The sequence below is a fragment of the Fundulus heteroclitus genome, chromosome 19, assembly GCF_011125445.2.
Source record: "Fundulus heteroclitus isolate FHET01 chromosome 19, MU-UCD_Fhet_4.1, whole genome shotgun sequence".
NCBI lineage: Eukaryota > Metazoa > Chordata > Actinopteri > Cyprinodontiformes > Fundulidae > Fundulus > Fundulus heteroclitus.
In genome coordinates, this window is record NC_046379.1 from 15,489,132 (window position 1) to 15,510,334 (window position 21,203).

The window sequence follows — 21,203 nt, forward strand, 5'->3', positions numbered from 1 at the left end:
TCTCTTTTACCTTTCAGTGTCTGTGTCCATTGAGTTTGAAATAGCTTCAAAATAACGTCCAATAAAGTGAATTTTTATGAGCATCAAGCAGAGCACTATTGCAAAAGCAGTAATGCTCCACGTGTGAAACTGAATCTCTTCGGCTCTAAGAAAGCAATTCTGGGTGCTAGACTGCTAGACAGGATATTTAAGAATTTTATTTATTTATTTATTTATTTTACACAATTTGAAATTATTTCAAACTAGGCTTTTTAAAGCTGTTTTCAGGTTTTAAAGCAAAAAACAAAATAAAATTAAAAATAAAAATAAGACCTCAAAGCATTGTTATGCCTTGAACAGGAAACTGGTTTGAGATTTGTGAAACCTTTATTAAATTGATTAAAAAAAAACAACAACAAAAAAAACAATCAAATAGTTTAGCCACCTAAATCTCTAAGAACAATACTTTTAACACCTTAACATTTCTGACAAGTTAGATACTAGAAAGGTTTTGTTTTTTTCACCCCAAATGGGCTTTGACTGGGAAAGTGTGCCTGTGAGAAGAGTCAAAAGGTAGCATCCAACCAAGAACCCTCACTGGAGACAACAACCTGAGTTTGACCTTAGCTAATAGCTAATACAACTTTGATCCCAATAAGAGCTACCGCGACCGGCTTTTAAAGAATTGTCCTGAAACTTACTCTGACCCATGAAAACTGCAGCTACATTTTCAGAAGAAGAAGAAGAAGAAAAAAAAAGACTACTGCAAACCCAAGGAGTGCCAGAAACACACAAAGTAAACGCCATCCTTGGTGTATCTTAATCATAATATCTTAACATCTTTTAGCATTTAACCACACCAAAATAATATATACTTTACTGTCTAGACAAATTGTTTGAAAGAATGAGAAAGAGAAAGCCCCTGCATGAGGCTTAAACGGAACGGCGGGGGCAAAACTAAATGGGACGCGACCCCAATTAACCTAATCACTTCCACCTGCGCATGCTCCGCCTTCACCACCTCCTGTGAGAAGAGTCTGCTGGAGGAGCCGAAGGACTTCCGGAGGGTTTACTGGGTGAGTGCTCGGTTATATACGGGTGAATCTGTTTGTCCCCAGCTAAGCAGCAGGCTGGAGGCCTGCAGCAGCTGGAGGAGCAGCTGCCAGCTTGTTGCAGACCGAAGCGCTGCTGTTGTTGTTGTTGTTGTTGTTGTTGTTGTTGTTCCTGCTCCTCACATTCGCAGTGATACTGAGCTATATAGCCTATACAGAAAGGAATGAAGAACAGGAACATGTTGCTTTTTATGAACATATTTTCAGAGGCTTTAAACAATCCACATATAAATCATATTGTTCGATATCGATAATGATAAAAAAATTCAAAACATATATTTTAAGTGCAGTCCTGGCCATTTTATGCTGTTGTTTGTGACGTATTTTTTATTAAAGAACACTAAATTCAAACACAACTCTTTATTCAACCAACATTTTACCAAAATTAAGTCTTAAAAAAAGAAAAAAGAACTCTTTGAAGCTTGGTGAAGGAGCCTTCCTGGGTCTGTTTGTGATTGGTTGTAATGACTTAATATTAAACTACAGGATAGGCTAGAAAGCAAAAGGAAGGAAAACCGTTCTTCTACTGAACTTTTTATTGAACCTACTTTTTTTCTTTTGAAAAGTCGGTCGATATTATTGAATTATTGTCCAGCCCTAGTTAGTCCCCATTAACAGGTGCAATTAGTGACTCTGTGTTCAGATGTATCCAATGGAAAGGGTAATACACACCTTTAAAGAGGGGATCTTGAAGGTTTTGTTGACTGAATTAATGCTTTTCAACTTTTACGTCTCTCATTAAATGTATTTTTTTCCCTCTGAGATGCTGGAAGAAATCGTCGTGCAGTTAAGGCCAAGATTATTTATGCCCCTGATAGACTTTGATACTAATTATTTTTATTTCCAACCAAGAAAGTTTGTTTCTCATTGGAAACAAGGCGGGTATCTCTCAGAAGATACCATGAAGAATGTTAAAAACAGCATCAACTTTGGGGGAAAGGCAAACAAAAAACAAAAACATGATATTTTCACTCCCTGCTGAAACATATCCCCGCAGCATAATGCCGCTAACATCATGCTTCACTGCAGCGATGCTTTGTTCTGGTTGATGTACAGTCTTAGTTTTAAGTCCCGCAATATTTTGCATGATACACAATGTTTTTACCGGAGCATCTTTTACCCCACACCTGCCCAAACCGCCTTGTTTGACCTGTCTGGTGTGTTAGATGTTCCTGTTTGATCACTAATTGTCTGCCGCAGATCTCCGAGGCCTTCGCGGAACAACTGTGGTGATACAGAGATTAAATTAACAAGTGGTTGCTCTTTGTTTGCTAACCAGGTGTCTTCTATGAAGGGAACTGATTTATTTTTTTCCCCCCAGGTGGTGTTAGAGTGAAGGGGGTCGAAAACAAACACTTTTTTCATTTCTCACTTTTAGATTTGTTAAACATCTGAAAATCATGCGTCACTTTCTTTCACTTCACAACTGTGCGCAGCTTCGTTTTGGTTTGTCACACAACCTCCCAATGACATACGTAGACGTAGGTGGTTGCCGTTTGACATTGTGTGTGTGTGTGTGGAACGACTTCAAGTGGCACGAATGATTTCTGTATCTGTGCATATAAACGTCGCGGCATTTACCCTTTCACTCACCTCCTTTTTTTTTTTTTTTTTTTTTTTTTTGTGTGTTCGAGGCAGATATGTCAGATGTCTCGAAACCTGCCACCAACTTTCTGCATTGGCAATAGCCTGCCACAGGTATGTGAAGTATTTGTGCAAATGTATCCTTTGACTTCAGCTGTTTGCACAGTGTGTATTCAGACTGAACACGCAACACTTGTCTCCTGATCATGAGGGCCCAACATTTGCGCATGCAAGGGGTGGTGGTGGTGGTGGTGGGGGGGAGAATCATAGTGGCATCAGCAGGAGCAGCAGCAGCATCAACCCCACAGACCACCGTGCTACAGCACCAGCTTATCTGCTGCGCTCCAGTGCCTGCAGTCAACCAGTCAGGGTAGATTTATTCTGTATGTGTGCTCACGTTGTTTATTTTAGCCCCTGTTAAATTGTGGTGCCTTGGCTTTCTCTCTCCAGGGCTTGGTGGCTACTGTGGTGGAGAGATAGGGGGCTGTGGCAGACCCCCCCTCTCGCCCCCCGGGCGGCCCACAGAAAAAAAAAAAAAAGGGGGGGGGGGTTAGAAATAAGCCTCACTTTTTCCCCCCCTCTGCCTTGCCACTCCATCTGGGTCCTGCAGTCACACCCTGTGGCAGCGCTGCGGTTAGCTGCTGCTGCTGCTGGCTGGTGATGAGGCACTGTGAGGGTTCAGGCATTCAAACACAAACGCTGCTTCTCTGCTGAGCCTCAAGAGGGCAGTGAGTCACAGGGAGACGTGAGGAGGAGCGGGGACTGTTTTCATGGAGGCATCTTCTTGCCTCCAGCGCACAGTCGGGTTATTTTCTTTACAAGATGCGCTAGAGTTGGTGGGTTTTTTTTTTATGGGAGATGAGACCTTATAATAAGGGATAATTTAATTGACTTAGACTGGGCTGTCCTCATTATAATTAAATAAAATGCTTGTTATTGTATTTAACTGGGCACAAACATGTTCTTTGTAAAGTGCCTCGATAAAACCTTTTTTTGTTATAAAACTGAAGTCATCGTATATAAAAAAAAAAATTTAATAGGGAAGAAAAGGATCGTATTGAAGGACAAGTCGTGACGCCAGCTTTGATGCCTCCAGCTGCCCTTGTCCAGGCTGTTTAGTCTCTTTGTAAGATGACAAAGGTGCCCTGTTTTATTTTGTCTGTGATGACAAAAAAAACAGGGGGGGAAAAAAACCCTACTAGACATGAAAGACTTTTGTCCTGTCAGCAGACACACCCTAACTTTTACTCTTCGTAGAAAAAGATTTACCTTGCAGTGCCAAAGCCCTGCAGCAAGTATTTCTCCGGTATGTGCTGGATTATTGCTGGCTTTACAAGGTAGAAATGTGCGTAACATTCTAAGTCTGTACTGTATGTGTAGTTTTCAGTATTTCACCAAGCTTCTTGTAGAGTCAGGAAATGCCTGTCTTGATGGTTCCAGGTGTGTGTGTAGGAGTATCAGACGCCGTGGATCTATGCGTCTTTGTGTCAGAGTAAACGAACAGGTTCCCTTTCAGCGTCCTACTGTACAGCAAATCTAAAAGAGGGGAAAGGCAGAGAAAGAGAAGAGGTCTTTGAAGTTTTGGTTTTGCCATCTGTCTTCGGGTCTCTGGCTTTCTTCTCATGCCAGCTTAAGCAGGCCTGTTAAAAGGCACACTGCCCCCCCCCCTCCCTCACCATGCTCCTCCCTGCCTTGTCGCCATGCAAACATGACTGCATACTACACTCACGTGCCCCCCGTCTCACAGCACAGCTCCTCTCATTTCTGTTTTTCCTCACATGTAAGACAAGATGCGCACACACATGCATGCACCGGCCACATGCTGTTGTTTGCTAATACAAACAATAGCAAATCACATTGCTTCAAATCATTGCATTTAAGCATCTAGACACGGTAAAGACAACTTGCTGAAGTTCAAACCGAGCATCAGAATGGTGAAGAAAAGGGATTTCAGAGACTCTGAACACGACATGGTTGTTGATACCAATTAAATTGGGCTGAGTATTTCAGATACGGTCCAAAAAAGACAGCATGTGAAGTGAGTGGTGGTTGTTTCAACTGTTCAAACTTTGTATATACTTTAGCGGTATCTACTAAACTGCATTCCAAAGACCTGAAGGTTTCTGTGGGTTGATGCAACAGGAACAGGAGAATGAGCCGACTTGTTTGAGAGGATAGAAAGGCAGCAATAACTAGCATAACCATTCAGTGCCACTAAGATGTAGTTATAAAAGAGCATACTGGTTATCATTCTTGTCAGTTAAGACCAACAATCTCAGCCTAACTAATTTACAAAATCTATCCATTATGGAACAAGACAGAATGGACAAACGAAGCCTGGTCCGATTAGCTGCAATATTCAGATGGTTGCGGCAGCATTTGATGTGAACTACACAGAGGCATGAATCCATCCTGGCTAGTGAAAATGCTTCAGGGTGGTCTTTTCTTTGCACCTTTTGGACTGATTCTGACCAATTAAGCTTAATTTCATATACTCGAGTATTGTTGCTGACGATGTCCATCCATTCTTTACTACAGTGTAGCCATCTTCTGATGGCTACTTCCAGCAGGATAATGCCCCTGGTCAGTCATCTCAAACATGACAATAAGTTCACCCTCCAGGTCTTAATCCAGAGCAACAGCTTTGTGCTGCGTGTGAATGGAACGGTAGCTTCACATCATAGATGTGCAGCTGACAAATACTAATTTGTGTGATGCTATCATGTCGATATGGCCAAAACAAAAATCTCTGAAGAAAGTTTTTGAAAACATTAACGTCACAGAGAAATAGCGATGTCCTGCAGGCAGGACTTTGTCCGAGGTGCTACCTAGCGAAGGGTCCAGTGATTGTATAACCGAACAGGAATTTTGGGGTTAATTGATCTGCAGCCAGCGTTAACTGAGATGCCTGATGTTTCTTTGTAAATGCTCCTGATGTAAACAGGGGATCTCCTTTACTCAGCAGATGGAGAATATGTTTTGACATTTAGCTTTAACACTGGAGGAGAAGAGCAGGAAGAAGAAAGTAAAGGAAGATACAGTATATTGATTACCCCAATCTACTCCAGTCATAGCTTGTGTGCCTAGTTTGTGTTGGCTAAGCCCTCTGGCCTAATGGCTTTTAGTCTTCCATTAGGTCTGTGAGCCGTGTGGTTTAAGTAAGTAACAGAAAGCTCTGTCAGAACGCTTAAAGCATTAATAGGATGGCCTGTGTTACTTCACTACTCTGCCAGCTCATCAGGAATGCACAAGTTGAGATCACGTTGCCTAAAGAGATCTGGTTTAGTGCTGTCTTTGGTGTTTTTGCAAGACATGAGATGTGTTAACGTTTAAACTTCGGGGAATTTTTTTTTTCAATTGAGCTGTGAAAGCCATGGGCCGCTCACCCCGCAAAACCCATGCAGTAAAAGTTTTGTCTCACTCTGACAACTGAAGGGTTGCCAGGAGCTCTAAAGTTTGTACGATTCCTTTTAACGAGGAGAGAATTATGGCCTGATACTGGGAGAGAAAGGAGCTTATTCAGAATGGGATATAATGCTGGATGGCAACACATTCATGTTTTTTTTTTTTGCGTGTGATGGTGCTGGTAAGCCATTTTCTCTTTTTAGTTTCTAAATCCATTTCAGAAAAAAAAAGTTGTTGTGACCTAAACCCCTCTGGCTGATAATATTAAATATACCAATCATTTATTGTTACATTTTCCACATTCTGTGTGCAGCCTCACTGCTGCTCCAATCCCTAAAAACTCTCTTTCTTCCCTGGATATTACATGGCGTGTTCTCCTTGGTCTGTGTGCCTTTAATGCCAGTGCATGCCTGCAGTCCTTCAAAGTCCCAGGTTTTAATGCTTTCGTTACCCCGCTTTTCCACCAGGATGACTTGTCGCCTGCCGGGAAGGCTCCTCGCCGTGTGTATGTGCGTGCATTGTGCCGTTTTTGGACGAGCCTCTGTGTTCTCTCTGCACCAGCGCTTGGGTTACGGAAGCCTCCTGGGTCCATTTGTTCTGCGGGCTACTCCACATACCCCAGAATCCTGCTTTGGTTGGAAATGCATCTGTTGTTTTTTCCAGCCATCATAAAGAAGACAAACTCGCCCACTGTCTCCCCCCGTCCGACGTTAACAGGCTGTGTTTGGCCCTGGGCTTAACCATAACGGGTCCCTTCTACGCTGCTGCTGGTTACAGCAAAAAATCAACACCTCCACTACTCCAGACGGAGGCTTTTCAACATTCGGATCCAGTTTCATCGACATGCATGTGGCCAGCACGGACATCAGAAGCTGTCACTGAGTGCATGCTGCTGATAAGAACCTTTGACTTTTTTTCATCAAAATGCAGTCGATTTGAAATTTTGAGGCTCACGCTCAGTCTTTGATTGAATTATAAGCTGTTGCTGCGCTCTCGGTGAGACTGCAAACCAGTTTGGAAATGTCTTCAGCTTCCTTCGTTCTCCCTCACTGTACAGTGGTGTTCCAAAAATTAAAAACATGCCGTTATAGTTTATACGCCAACAACCACAGATGCTCCATTGGATTGAGATCTGAGGAATTTGGTAAGCCAAGTCGGCAACGCAAACTTGTGCTTTTCGAACCATTCCTGAATAATAGTTTTGTGAATGGATGCATTATCCCGCTGAAGGAGACTACAGCCATTAGGGAATAAAAACAAGTAATCTTCCTTGTTTCCATGAAAAGGTACACACGGTCTGCAAAACGCTTAGGTTGGTGTTGCATGTCAAAGCAACATCTACATTGCTCGCAAAACCTTGGCTAGCTCCTTAATGCCTCTGTGGGTTTGCCTCTTTCCTGTGTGTTTCCGAGGTAAGCGGCATTAGGCCATTCACGTGATGTAAAGGATTCCAGACTAGCCCATTTTCTTCTGTTTCTCTCTGGTCCAGTTCTGATAATCATGTCCCCGCTGTTGATTTTTTGAGATGTGCCAGGGTTAGCGTGTGCACCCTGGTTAGTTTGCAGCTATACAGCCCCATATGCAACAATCCGTGATGCTGAATTGTGACACCTTTCTATCAGGCACACTATTAACATCAGCTTCATGAGCTGCATTAGCTCAGTTGTTGGATCGGACCACATGGGCCATCCTTCTTCTTTTAATCTTTTGAAAGTGGTTTTGGTCAGTAAGTCTCCTGGTTTTCTCAGGGTTTTAAAAAAAGGTTTTTCTTTAGATTTTATTTGTACTCAAGTCATTTCCTTCCTCTTAGCCCTTTCCCCTGAAATGCATGCTTCTGGGGAAAGAGTTGTCACAAAATACTAATTCCATAGTAAGAGGCAGATTTGCATTCAAGGTTTGAAACTATCAACAATCAATATTGAAAGCTATAACTTAATATGAATTTAGACTATCCTAAATTTCTAAATTGATACTTAAGCTCAATTCTGTTATCAAAATAATTACTTTTTAACCCAAATATGCTAAGGGTTTCAATTTTTTGGGATTTTACTATATATATATGAAGAGTTATAAGAATGTATTGACACCCATTCAGCAAATCCTTTAGAGCATAACAACATTGAGAGGTGACAAGCTTCTGATATTTAGGAGATTCTATGCTGCTACCTGTGGGAATAGGAGTTTGTTTTGATGAGATCTATGGTTGTACTCTGACATTTTTGGAGATTCTGGATGAAAGGAGGTTTTGTAGGTGAAAGGTTGAATCTGAAATAAGCAGGTAACACTCGATATGTTGAACTATTTAACTTTTCCATTTTTCATAGATCCAATTAAGTACATTGGATAAGAGTTGTCCAGCCAAAACCCTAATAAATACTCAAGAATGTTAGAAATGCTGGACAGCTTTAGATCAAGATAATTTTCAGATGTTACAGAAAAGTCTGATTGGAGGCATAATAAAAAAAAATCAGATTCAAGACATTTTCACAATATGTTATGTTTACTTCTTGTTTGCTGGCAGTGATTTCCCAGGATTCCCCTTTAACATCCATGCAATCCAAGAAATGACTCCAAGACAAGGAAGTATCTAGACTGACCTGTTGCTGGATAGCTGCTCTCTGCCCTGCCAGCCAAGCACAGAAACAATGGAAGAGAAGAACAATGAGCTGGCTGCAGATCAGTAGGGGCCCATTTGGCTTCTCCCAGACGCTCTTATTTCCTTTCTGATTACTCACACCTGCATGATGAGTGCCACACTCCCATTCCTCTGTCTGGCTGTCTATGAGAGAAATGACAAAGACTTTTTTTGTTGTTGTTTGAGACTGCTTTTGATTTGGAGGCTGGAATGCTTTTGTAAAAATTCAACACGATTTGCTGGGAAAATGAACTGAGGGTACTGGAAATATCTGGATGTTGTGTGGCTTTATGTGTAGAAGTATGTCGCTATGCTGATGTAAGGCAGTTTCTCTTAATGGCTTTCCAAGACCTACTCTTAAACAGCTTTTAACTGGGGGAATAAAAGAGGAGGTCAAACACCATCGCCACCCAGGCAAGCGGCTCGCTGGCTGTAAGCTGGGTTCCCTTTACATTGGCTCTCTGCACCTCCCGCCACTGTTCGCCGCCCCCACTTCCCCCAACCCCCCTTCACCACTAGGCCGGAGGTAGGAAATCAAACCAATTACGGTCGTATTTAAAGAAAATTGGAGCAGGGCCGGAAAAGTGGGGGCATTTCCAAAAACCACAAAAAGAAAACTGCAGGGCAACTCTTTAGCAAAAACAGTTTTGACTGGGGCAGAGGGAAATCCAAAAAACTATGTAAGAAAACTATTGTTTCAAGAGTTATTTTGAGAATTTATCTTAATTATACATATAAATCAAGTTCTACCTATTGAGTTTTATTTAGCTTTTTTTTTTTTTACATTTTGCCGTGTTACAGCCACAATCTCAATGTAGTTAATTGGGGTTTTAACGTTAGCAAGGCAGTGCAGACCTGTGAGTTAGAAAAAGCTGAACAAATGCTTTTCTATATTTTTTACTATTAAAAACTGAAAAGTGTGGCCTTCGTTTGTATGAAGCTGAGATGCTACTTTCTAGAACCTCCTTGTGCTGCAATTACAGTTGCCATTCGTGGTATGTCTCTAACAGCTTTGCTCACGGAGTGATATTTCTGCTCACACATGTATAAGCGGGGGGGCTGGTCCAAGGTTGCATCTATATGCAAGGTCTAGTGGCTCGAGCCCCCTGATCTAAACCACTTCATTGTAGCTCTGACTGTAAGTTATAGTCTCAATTATTTTGCATCGTCTTAAAGGTTTACTTTGCAGATTGCTCTGTAAGGGGGATCATGTGTTCAGAGTAATGTGCATTTTGTTTTCTACCACACACAAGCCAGAGAACCTTCCTCCACTTCTTCCACTGGCTTGTGGCAAATTTAAAATGGGACTTCATGTGGCCTTAACTCAACAATAATTTTGTTTCCCCTCTTCTACAAAGGCGAGATTTGTTGATGGCATGACAATAATAAGCTGTTTTAAAGATTCTTCCACCTGAGCTGTGGATCTCTCCAGCTCCTCCAGAGTTACCACATGCCTCTTGGCTGCTTAGCTAATCAAAGCTCACCTTGTCCGGCCTGTTGGTTTAAGTGGATGGCCATGCCTTGGTAGGTTTGCAGTTTTTCTATTCTCCCTCCATTTTCATATGATAGTGGACAATTACTCCATGAGTTGTCTGAAGCTTGGAAAATTGTTTTATAACCCAACCATGTTTTAAACTTTTATGCAGCTTATCTCTGACCTGTCTCTGTTACTTGGTCCTCATATGGTTTTCACTAATGTTTTCTTTTAAAATGTTTTGATTTTTTTTCTTCTTTTTTTAAGTTTTTAATGTGACGAGATAAAAACAAGTTCAAGGGGCAAGAGTATTTTTTTTACTAGGCACTGTATTTTTACCAGCAAGCCATATGCCAAAAACCTTCTATTGTTCATTACTTTGTCTGTAACAATCTGTTTCTATGTCGATCTCTGCGAGGGAGATTGATGGTGTTTGGTCTCTGATGGAGCTGCTTGAAATTTGTATTTTAAGGACGGATTATGTTCATGATTAGATCTGATGTGGCCTGTTGAGTGGCCTGTCAGAAGGCTTTGTGTCATATAGTGGAAGAATTTGCCAAGGTGTCCCAGACGCCCACATTCTGGTTGGCTCACTCTGCTGCAACAGAGGTGTTGTAAAGTCTGGCTCTTAAAGCACAAACACCTGTTGGCTTTAAGCACGAAGCATGTCTCCTGTGTGTGCACCTTCAGCCAGTTTAAAGCTGTCATGACAGCCAAAGACCAAAAAAAAAAAGGTTGTCTACGATCAGATGGGTAATTGATGCCTCCTGATCTGACTTATTCATCCTTTTAACTCTCCCTCCTTCACTGTCTCTCTGTGATCCTCCTCCTCACCGTCAGGAAAACCCCCTCATTACCAGCTCTAAAATCAAAGTTCTTCATTTTCCATCACCTCAGAGGCTCTCTTTGTTCTGGGGCCCATTTGGCTGTTAAATCTCTGCAATTATTCCTCAGTCTGAGCACTTTATCACACTCATCCACGTGCATGAAAGATATTTTCCCTGCTTTATGTTCCTCTCTGCCTCCTGGGTAAAAAAATTACTGAGCTGACATCAAAATCAAGGTATCTCATTTCTACAGCCGGATGCAAATACATGGTTTTGTTGCATAATATTGTGCAAACTAAAACACACCCTCTGACCCAGTGACGGCCTTTGTTGCACAGGTGCACATTGGAATAAAATAATGCAATCTGTTTACCTCCCATGCACTCGCTATGAAGAGTAAGAAAGATGATCCCCCCCATTAAAGAAGAAAACAAACCAGCATGTGGGAGGTGTCCCCTGAGGAAGTCCAGTGTTGCTATAGTGGAACCATGGGAACTGGTTACTAAAGACCTAGAGGGCATCTGTGGACAGACATGTGGGTATCTAACGCTTCCACACACACTGCCATTGGAGACAGAAGCACTAAAGCAATGGCTGCAAGTCATTTTGGCTTGTCTGGGAGTAACAGGAGCTCAAACTTTATTGGACGGTAGCAGCAGACGCTCGGCTGCCAATACGAAGTGATCTTAAAAAATTGTGTTTGCAGATGAAGTTTGATTTCTGCTGACAAAAATGTTGACTCTAGCGTTTAACTGAAAATTACAAGGGAAACTGTTCAACTGTTTATCCTTATAAAAAAGTAAACCAACTAATAAACTTACAAACAAGACATTAACTCATTAGATTATTTTTTTTTTACCCTCAGTGTTAATTCACTTGCAGTTTTCTCTTATCAAGAATAGTAAAGAGAAATTGTACAGGAGTTCACCTGTCAAAATAAACTACATTACATTATTTTTACTTGAATAACATGTATTTTAAACATACTGAAGTTGTTTGAATTTATCGAAACTTTGAAACATTGAAACATTGAAAAACAAAAAAAACAAATCATAAAGCAGAGTTGTCACATGGTTGTCAAACTGGTCCATCGATCATGGAAGTGGGACACAAACGGCAACCGAAAAACTAGGCAACAAGTGACATCCGTGAAAGCTTGTGTTTTTTTATTTTATTTTGTAGCCAACAGTGTAACACACTGAACCGCCAACACCCAACAATGATTAACAAATGAGAAACGTCTTAAATACAAATGAACCTAAATGGGGAAAAGCCATTATTGTGGTTGCAGCAAATGAAAATGGGAAATACAACACTATAAACATTAGACAACGACAAAACAAAACATTTACAAACTAATACGCACTGAAAATACCTTAAACACATTCCAATGATTATTTGAAGAGTTGCATTAACAAACACATCTTAGCTTAAACCAATAAACTGGACGCAAACCCCCGGGGACTGTTTTGTCTGCGCAACCGCTGGGAGATGGAAAAAGCAGAATACAAAGAATTTTACTTAAACATTTGCTGCAGTTAAATTCAGTCTTTAGAAATGCTACACAAGAACTTAACACCTACTAGTTTGTGTTATACTTTAGAGTGAAATTCCAAGATGAGGCCTTTCCACTCCACGTAAAGACATGCCTAGAAAACAAACACAAATTCCAACCACACAAAATACACGAACTGAAAAAACAATTGATGTGCTGTTTAACTATTTTCTATATATGTATTTTCACAAACAATAATATGCAAGCTGACTGTAACATTGACTCATTGTTACAACAGTATATTTAAAAACAAGGAAAAAAACAAAACAAATTATGAATCAGACTCTTGGCCTTCTGGATATTGAAGAAGTTAATTCTTAATCCTTAAACTGCACTCACCAGTTCCTTACTCTGAAGCAGGACTATTGTCTTAATGAGGTAAATTCAGGTTTGGTTTAGGTTTTTAGTATCAAGTTCTTCCTATCTGGGGATTTTACCAAGGTAATTGATCCAAGTTAGGTTTCCAAATAAGTGATCAATGGCACGAGAGAGCCAACTCAATTAATAAATACTCTTGAGAAAAAGGAAAATGAAGATTACACCATTACACCCTGGGCCATATATGAGGAAGCGCGACCCCGGGCTGAAACCAGTTTTGATGTCCCAGTTTCTTTTACACATGCAAGTTGCAACAGATGTATATCAACACATCAGCTCCAAGGTTTAAGACAATTTTATTTGTCTTTTCCTAAATGTTCCTCCCAGACATGAAACGACACCACGTCTAGTAATATCTTGACCCATACAAAATAAAGAAAAGCCCAAAATGTTTTAGTAACTATGCCTGACACGTATTTTGTAATATATCCATCCATTCATTGTCTTCTGCTTATCCAAGATTGGGTTGCGGCTGCAACAGGTCCAGAGGGAAGCCCAAGCTTTCCTCTCTCCAGCATATTCTGGGGGATGCCAAGTCATTCCCACGTCAGACGGGATGTAAAGTCCCTCCGGTGAGTTCTGGGTCTTCCCCGTCAGTTGAGGTGGATAAGATGCCCTAACCACCTCAACTGACTACTTTTGATGTGTAGAAGCAGCAGCTCTACTTTGAGCTCTCTCCAGACAATCAAGCTGAGCCCAGCCACTCTCCAGAGGAACCCCGTTTCAAACATATCTAGGATCTCGTTCTTTTGGTCATGGTCCATCCCTCATGACCATATGTGAGGGTCAGAACGTAGTAATGCACAATGTCATGCGCACAATGCAGGAGATCTTGCACCACACTGGAACCTCCTCCTGGGTCAGACGTAGAGGTGTGGTAGAATCCCAGAGAGCTGATCTGCACAGGCCACCAGGACTCTGGGGATAGACACCATCTGAACCTGCAGCCTTGTTCTGATTCAGCCTCTCCAGCTGCCTCTTCACTTGATTTCTTAGTGACAGAGAAGTGGGAGGGGGGGGGGCAAAGGGAGAAGCACCTTCCTGTGCTGAGAACAAACATGCTGAAGCAGAAGGGTCCATGGCGGAGGCGGAAGAAAAAACATCTGCGGTGTAACAGGGACGTTTTGTGTCAGAGGAGGGTGTGATGACTGTTTGGCTGTGGGAAGGAGTGGAGGATGCTGAGCTTGTTGCTGAACTGAACCTGTTGAAGAATGAGTTCAGCTCATTGGCTCTGTCCAGACTTCCATCTGTCACACTGCAAAAACGGGACTAAAAATAAGTCACATTTTCTTGAACTTAGTGTGTTTGTCCTTGATTTTAGCAGGTAAATAAGATTATCTTCCAGTGGAATGAGTATTTTGATCCCTAAAATAAGATAATTAGATATACTGCACTTGAAATAAGAGGATGGAGATGAGTTGTTCCTATTTTAAGTGCAAAAATCTTATTCCATTGGCAAATTATCTTATTTACGTGCTCAAATCACGGACAAACACACTGAGTTTAAGAAAATTCGACTTACTTTTAGTTTCGTTTTTGCAGTGCAGATCCTCCTTCTGCTTGAAACCTGTGATATTCTACATCCCTGACTGATCTTATATTGTTCTGCTGGAGTTTGCTCTGCAGCTTCTTCTTGTACACCTCCTTGCTTTCTCTTATCTTGACTTTAAGTTTCTTCTGTATTCTCCTCACTACTTCCTTATCTCCCTTCCTGAAGGCTCTTTTTTTCTCCTTCAGCAGTTCCTTCGGGTCACTGGTTATCGGGTTTGTTGTTGGAAAAGCATCTCACTGTTCTGGTGGGGATGGTGTTGTCCACACAGAGGTTTATATAGTCAGTCACACACGCAGTCATTGCATTGATGTCCTCTTCATATGGCTGGCACAGTGCATCCCAGTCTGTTTCCTCCAAACAACTTTTAAGGGCTTCTTCAGCTTCTTGTGACCATCTCCTCACAGTTCTCTTTACAGGAGGTTGCTTCTGCCTACAAGAGTATGTTGGGCACTCAAGCCACCATCATGAAGTCTGTTTCTAATGGTTTGCTCAGAGTCACACCAGTGACCTGCTGGAGGTCACTTTGTAGGGTTCTGGCAGTAATCATCCTGTTCTACCTTGCACAAAGGAGCAGATACTGATCCTGCCGATGGGTTAAGGACCTCCGATGGCCCTTTCTAGAGTAACTTCCTGTCTCCTGGAATCGCCTCCATGCTCTTGGGACTGTGCTGGGAGACACAGCAAACCTTCTCTGAATGTGGCATCTTTATGTGCCATCCTGGTGGAGTTGGACTGCCCGCGCATCCTCTGTAGGGTCCAAGTATCGCCTAATGATGTCAGTATTGACATTGAGCCTGGTCAAATAGATCAATAATGGTCAAACCAGATCAATATGCCAGATGTTAAACTAACCTGATATTATTCTCCTTTTTGAATGGTGTGTTTATTTATACTCCAAATTGAATTGCTTGTACAGTAAAAAGAAAAAGAAGATTAAAAAAAAGAAAATCATAACACCTTTTATATAACATGAGTCTGGGTGGCAAAAGGGGAGTTTATAATCCTCCTCCTGTAATAATCTTTGTTTTTATTTATTTAGTCAGGAAGGGCCACCAGACAACACAGGCTGAGGAGATGGAGAGAATGAAAGGACAACGGGGTAGAAGGTAAACAAACCAGCAAAACTACATCACACCTTCTACAACAAAGACTAATGAAAACATCGTGGTATAAGGTCTTGACTCCAGTCCTTGAGGTCCGTTGTCCTGGAACTTTTAGATGAGTCCCTGATCCAAAGCACCTGAATCGAATGGCTGAAATTACCTCCTCAGTTTGCAGTCAAGGGCTCAATCGGAATATCCTTATAGAGCAAGGACTCTTCAGCTAAGGCGCAATCAGCGGCCTCCATGATGAGTGCTGTCCGAATAGTGCAGTCAGGAAGGAAGGAGGTAGGAAAAGAAGCCTGTATGCTCCTTCCCACAGCTAGTTTAGCCTAGGAACCACGCAATGTCCCTTACTGGCGCTAAGAAGCCTTAAGGTATCCCACAATCCTTTGTGTGACATGACATATCAGAACTGCCCCCTCACAGAAATCAATGAAAATGTCCGGAGAGAAGAGAGCTCACACTTGTAGTTTATTTTGGAAGGCTGTAAGCCCGGTTTTCAATCTCATCATTCATGTGTGATTCTGTCATTTAATGACGTCAGAGTTAAAAAGCTTTCTGAATTCGGCACAGCCATCCAAAGCTCCTCTCCTCCACACGATAGAGTTCTGACTGTTAACCTCGTGAAAGGTCAAGGAACAGGAGCTAGGAGCTATTATTAAGGAGGAAGCCAAGTTCTCCAAAGTGCTGCTAATGATTATTTGACTCGTGTGTTGAAGCAGAGACGCATAAAAAACGTTGCAGGACACCAGACCTCAAGGACTGGAGTTGAAGACCCCTGGTATGAGCAGTGCGATCTATGCATTGTTGTGTATGTGCGTGCACGCGCCCATGTGGAAGAGAAAGAAAAGGATTATCTCCCTGCCTCACATCTCAAACCCGTAATCATCCCATAAAAAGCAGCACAATTATTGGGAAGAATGTTTTATTATCGAACTTTATTAAAATAAACCTGTTGCTAACAAAATACCACACTGTAAAAACTAGAAATTATTGACTATAACTTTCAAGTCAGTGTTCTTACCCCAGACCACATAGACCAAATAACGACCATGGCATCACATCATTGCTAAGATAAGCTCATGTCGGTGAGACCAAAATAGTGAATAAATGTGAAGTATGAGACGTAGGGTTTTCAAAATACTTGTCTGGAAATTGTGGCATTGATTTTCTTTTTGAATTATACAAACGTTTTCAATCAGACAGCTGAAAAGGGATATTATGTCAACAGAAATAACCCCTTTATTAAATTTATTTGACCCGTCTCACTCATAAATGTGTACTTACCTTATTTGGTGTTTCATAACCCAGTGTGCTGCCTAACTAGTACATAGCACCCCGTTCAGTAGGTTGTATGTTTGCATCCCAACAAGCCTCATTGGGGAATACTAGTCATGTCGTTTGGTAATCGCAGAATAATATTTGCTTTTTCGAGGACAAAGAAACTTTGGATAACTACAAGAATATTAGACGTTTCTGCTTCCAATGTAGTCGGTGGGAAAAAGAAAGGGACAGTGTGGATTTTAATGGCCATCCACATTCCCATGTGATCCAAACCAGACTTGAGCAATCACCCTCATTTAACTCACTGCTCGTGCGCATGAATGGAAACAGTGAGGGAGATAGAAAGATAGAACGTGTGTATGTGAACCTCCTATTTAGCGAGTTCCCCTGCTCAAGTTAAAGGAGACCTGGTCCACAGGGATCCCCCGTTTCCCCTTCTAGCCTTCTTGTTTCCCCCTCCACCCACCTAGTACCCCACCATGAAGGGGGAGTGCCTGGCAAGAGCTGCAGTGTGTGTGCATGTGTGTGTGCATGTGTGTGTGTGTGTTAATTTCCTGTTTTATAGAGGAAACCGGGTTTGCGTGTGCAGATCGTTGTTCGTATTTTCTCTGTGAGAAAAGGGGATTAAAAAAAAAGATTTGTGTCAATTCTCATGAATCTGTATGGGAAACGGCAAGCCTCGTTTCTGGGAAGCTGGCCTGGTCTCTCAGTAAAAACATATTTTAGTTTGTTGGTAAAGCGCAAATGCAGTGTCCAAATCAGGATCTGAATCGCATGAAATTTTATTATCACAAAGAAATATCCTTCAACACTACCAACTATTATCCATTTTGAGCTCTCCTCCCTGACAGACTAATCAAATTAGGGTCAGATTGGTTACACACAGATAACTGTGGTCATTATGCAATGAGAAGAATCTAAATTGAGCCCATTAGCGCATCCAAATGAAAGTTAGCCACTGTGGTCTTAGCAAGAATACCCTCTAACCATGTTTGGGGCCACAGGCTCGCCATGCAGCGGTCTGTTGGCTTTCTAGAAAAGCCGTTGTCTGTGTTTGACTAATCCACAGCCTTTTGCTCCATAGAGAAGAGTTCAGTAGGCCCACTCAAGAGTTTAGTCATATGCAGTCTTATCTGCAGCATCAAGTTCATTTGTTTTGCGCATAAGCTTTACCTAGTAAAAGCAGTTGCATGAGCATCATTTCCCTGAATTAAACACATTCAGAGAAATGTGTGTGTGTGTGTGGGGGGGGGGGGGGGTGGTATTAACATTGTGTAAAAATAACTCTTTTTGTCAACTTGCTTTTGTAAATTTTAAGATTTAGTTCTCTCCATCATGAATGCTATACTTAATGCTCATGTTTAAAATGAAAAACTAAAGGTGTACTTGGTATATTGTCTGGAACATTTACAAAATCAGTGTCTGCTTATAACACAGAAGCTCTGCCGATGGAAAGGCTGGAGGTGGGCCATTTCTAGGGTGAGATTACCAAATTTAGCTGATCTACAAACATTTGTAACACTGTCATAGGGGCAACTAACCTGACAACAGCCAGCTGTATGTATCGCTCCGCCTAGCTCCACTCACATACATCTGGGACACCGCCATAGGCATTGCCTTTACTGAAGGCTGGGCCTTATCAAAACTCCTTGCATATGATTGGATAAGCCACTTGTCTGTCATCTTTATCAACGTGCTATTTCAACCAGTCACACCGAAGCTAACCCGTGACGCTGATGAGACCGACGCCGGAAAAAAAAAACTTTTTTTTTTTTTTTATGTGTTTGCGGCTCTAGTGCAGGGTTTCCCGCAGCGCTATCTTGGCGAGGCGGCCGCGGAAAACGTGTCGTCCACCCCCCCCCCCCCCCCCCCCTCCGCTCCGCGAGTCGGTCCGCCTCGCATAAGCAAATCCATGCGGGAAACACTGTAGTGGCACACCTTTTATTGACAGTGAGCTGACAGGAAGAGGGGGAAGACAGGCGGCAAAGCGCCGCGGGTCGGAGTCGATCCCGGGCTGACCGCGTTGAGGACTAAAGGCCTCCCAATATGGTTCGCGCTAACCGCTAACCGCTCCGGGGCGCGTCCGCGTACGCGCCCCGGAAAACAAAAGTTGCCAAATCCGGTCGGGAGAAGGGCGAAAACATGGTTTCCACCAACAAAAGCCTTCAGAGCCGTTCTCTGATGTTCTTTTAATGAAACAATATCAGATAGATTGGACAACACGGAGGAAATAGCAGCATCAATGCTAACGCTTGCTTCCTCGATGCGAGCCGCCATTGTTGTTGGAATCTCACGGTGGCTTCTCCACTACGTCACATCCATGAAACACCCGCCCTGCGTCCTGATTGGCCAGACCAAAAATTTGGTTGGGGAAATCATTTTCAATGAGCCGTGTCCCAGATGTATGTGAGTGGAGTTAGGCGGAGCGATACATGCAGCTGGCTGTTGTCAGGTTAAGGGGCAACATCATGGCTTGTGAATGTGGAGACCGTATTTCAGGAAGAACACATACAGCGCGTGTCTTCTTTCAACATGGGACAACATGAAGCTGATCACCTGCCCGGCTATAAATCTGCTCTGACATTAGTACTTGAAAAGAGTGTATGCATGTTCTCCTCCAGTTGGTCTTCATAAAATATAACAAATGTGATGTAATGTATCATTCAGTGCCATCTAGAAGTATTCTTCCTTAACTTTTGCAGAAATTCTCCCTTTACAGCAACAATCGTTAACATATTTTATTGTAATTTTATGGCACACAAACGCAAAGTAGAGCAAAATTGTGAAGTGAAAGAAGACAAATGCAGTTTTTTTTTTATTAATTAAACTTTGTCAGTGGTTTGTGCATCTGCATTCAGCCCTCTTTACTCGGGCATGCTTAAATAAAATCCTGTGCCACCAACTACCTTCGGAAGTCCCCTAATTAGAAAATGGAGTCCACAGTCAGCATTTTAAAAAGACCAAAACACACCCGACAGGTCAAGGTTGAGAACTGTAAAGCAGATTGGGTTATAAACAATATTCTTAGTGTTGGATATCCCAGAGGTCTGCTCAGTCAATCATCAGATCTGGTGATGATGGGTTGACTAAAAGGTTTTGAAAGGGCAACTATTTATCCTGCGCTATAAATATTTTTCCTTTATGGAAGAGTGGCTGGATACCAACCGTCGTTGAAAGCCACAGGAAGTCCCAATTGCGGTTTAACAAGTCATGTCAGGAAGTCCTCCAACATGTGGAAGAAGGTGCCCTGATCAGATGAAACCAAGTTTAGGTTTATTGGCCTTCAAGGCAAACACTGTGGGGTAGAAAATTCACTCCACGCGCCACCCTGATTACAACATCCTCCCGATGACATGCGGTGGCAGCAGAGTCGTCCTGTGGGGGGGACACTTTTTATCAGCATGTACAGAGAAGATGGTTAGAGTTTATAGGAGCATGGATGGAGCTTCATACAGGGTAACCTGTTAGAGGTTGCAAAATACCTGAGACAGACACTGAGGTTTGCCTTCCTGTGGTAAAACAACACAAACCATTTCAGTCAGAGGTACAACAGGCTGGTTCAGATCAAAGCATTTCCAGCGAAATATGGTTCCGCATTGTATTTATTCAGATTTAACTGAACAACAAAAATGTTGATAACAATGTATCAGTTTCCACCTTTCACAGTTGTGCTCTCCCTATCTTGATCTATCCCAAAATTGACGGTAAAATGCATGAAGATGGGTTTATGCTCAAGGCCTGTAACGAATCATCACAAATGAAGAGCTATGTTAAGTTTTGATTGATTCAATGGAAATTGACATGCTGCTTTTTTTCCTAATTAACCTCCTAAACTTTTACTTTACCACTCCTACATGTGTGGCATCACATTTCACTCACACAACCTAAGCAGGTTTTGCAATAGATTATTTGATTTTAAATTAGGGATTCCCTTGTCCATTCTTTGAGAGCTGCCATCCTGCAACTATTAGATGCAGGATGGAAGCTCCTCTGTTTTTCATCACTTCAATAGCCTTACCTTTTGTTTAAGCAGGGAATGACTCTGCAGCTTCATACGCTACACTGTGGGAACTGGGAGCTGGCTATAGCATCGTAACAAACAGAGCTGGGTCTCTGTAGACCCAGTCTGGATGAGAAATTACCTTCACTGGGATCCCTCTGAACTGGGAGAGCCCTCTCTCCAGATCCCACACCATGTCAGCGAGGCAGCACAAGTCATTTGTGCGAAACCGGTTGCATCACAGCTCTCGTGGTTTCTTAGCCCCTGGCCCCTGTGTTTCTCTGTCACTCTGTGGGAACCCTGATTTTTGGCGGT

The 21,203-nt window shown here is 42.2% G+C and overlaps 1 long non-coding RNA gene across 1 annotated transcript; it reads left to right on the forward strand.

Annotated features, from left to right (window-relative positions):
- Positions 1-935: 935 nt before the first annotated feature.
- LOC110368503 lies at positions 936-15,557 on the forward strand. The gene is made up of 3 exons (XR_004933361.1): positions 936-1,055; positions 2,730-2,789; positions 15,541-15,557. It is a non-coding gene; the product is annotated as an uncharacterized LOC110368503 (long non-coding RNA).
- Positions 15,558-21,203: the final 5,646 nt, after the last annotated feature.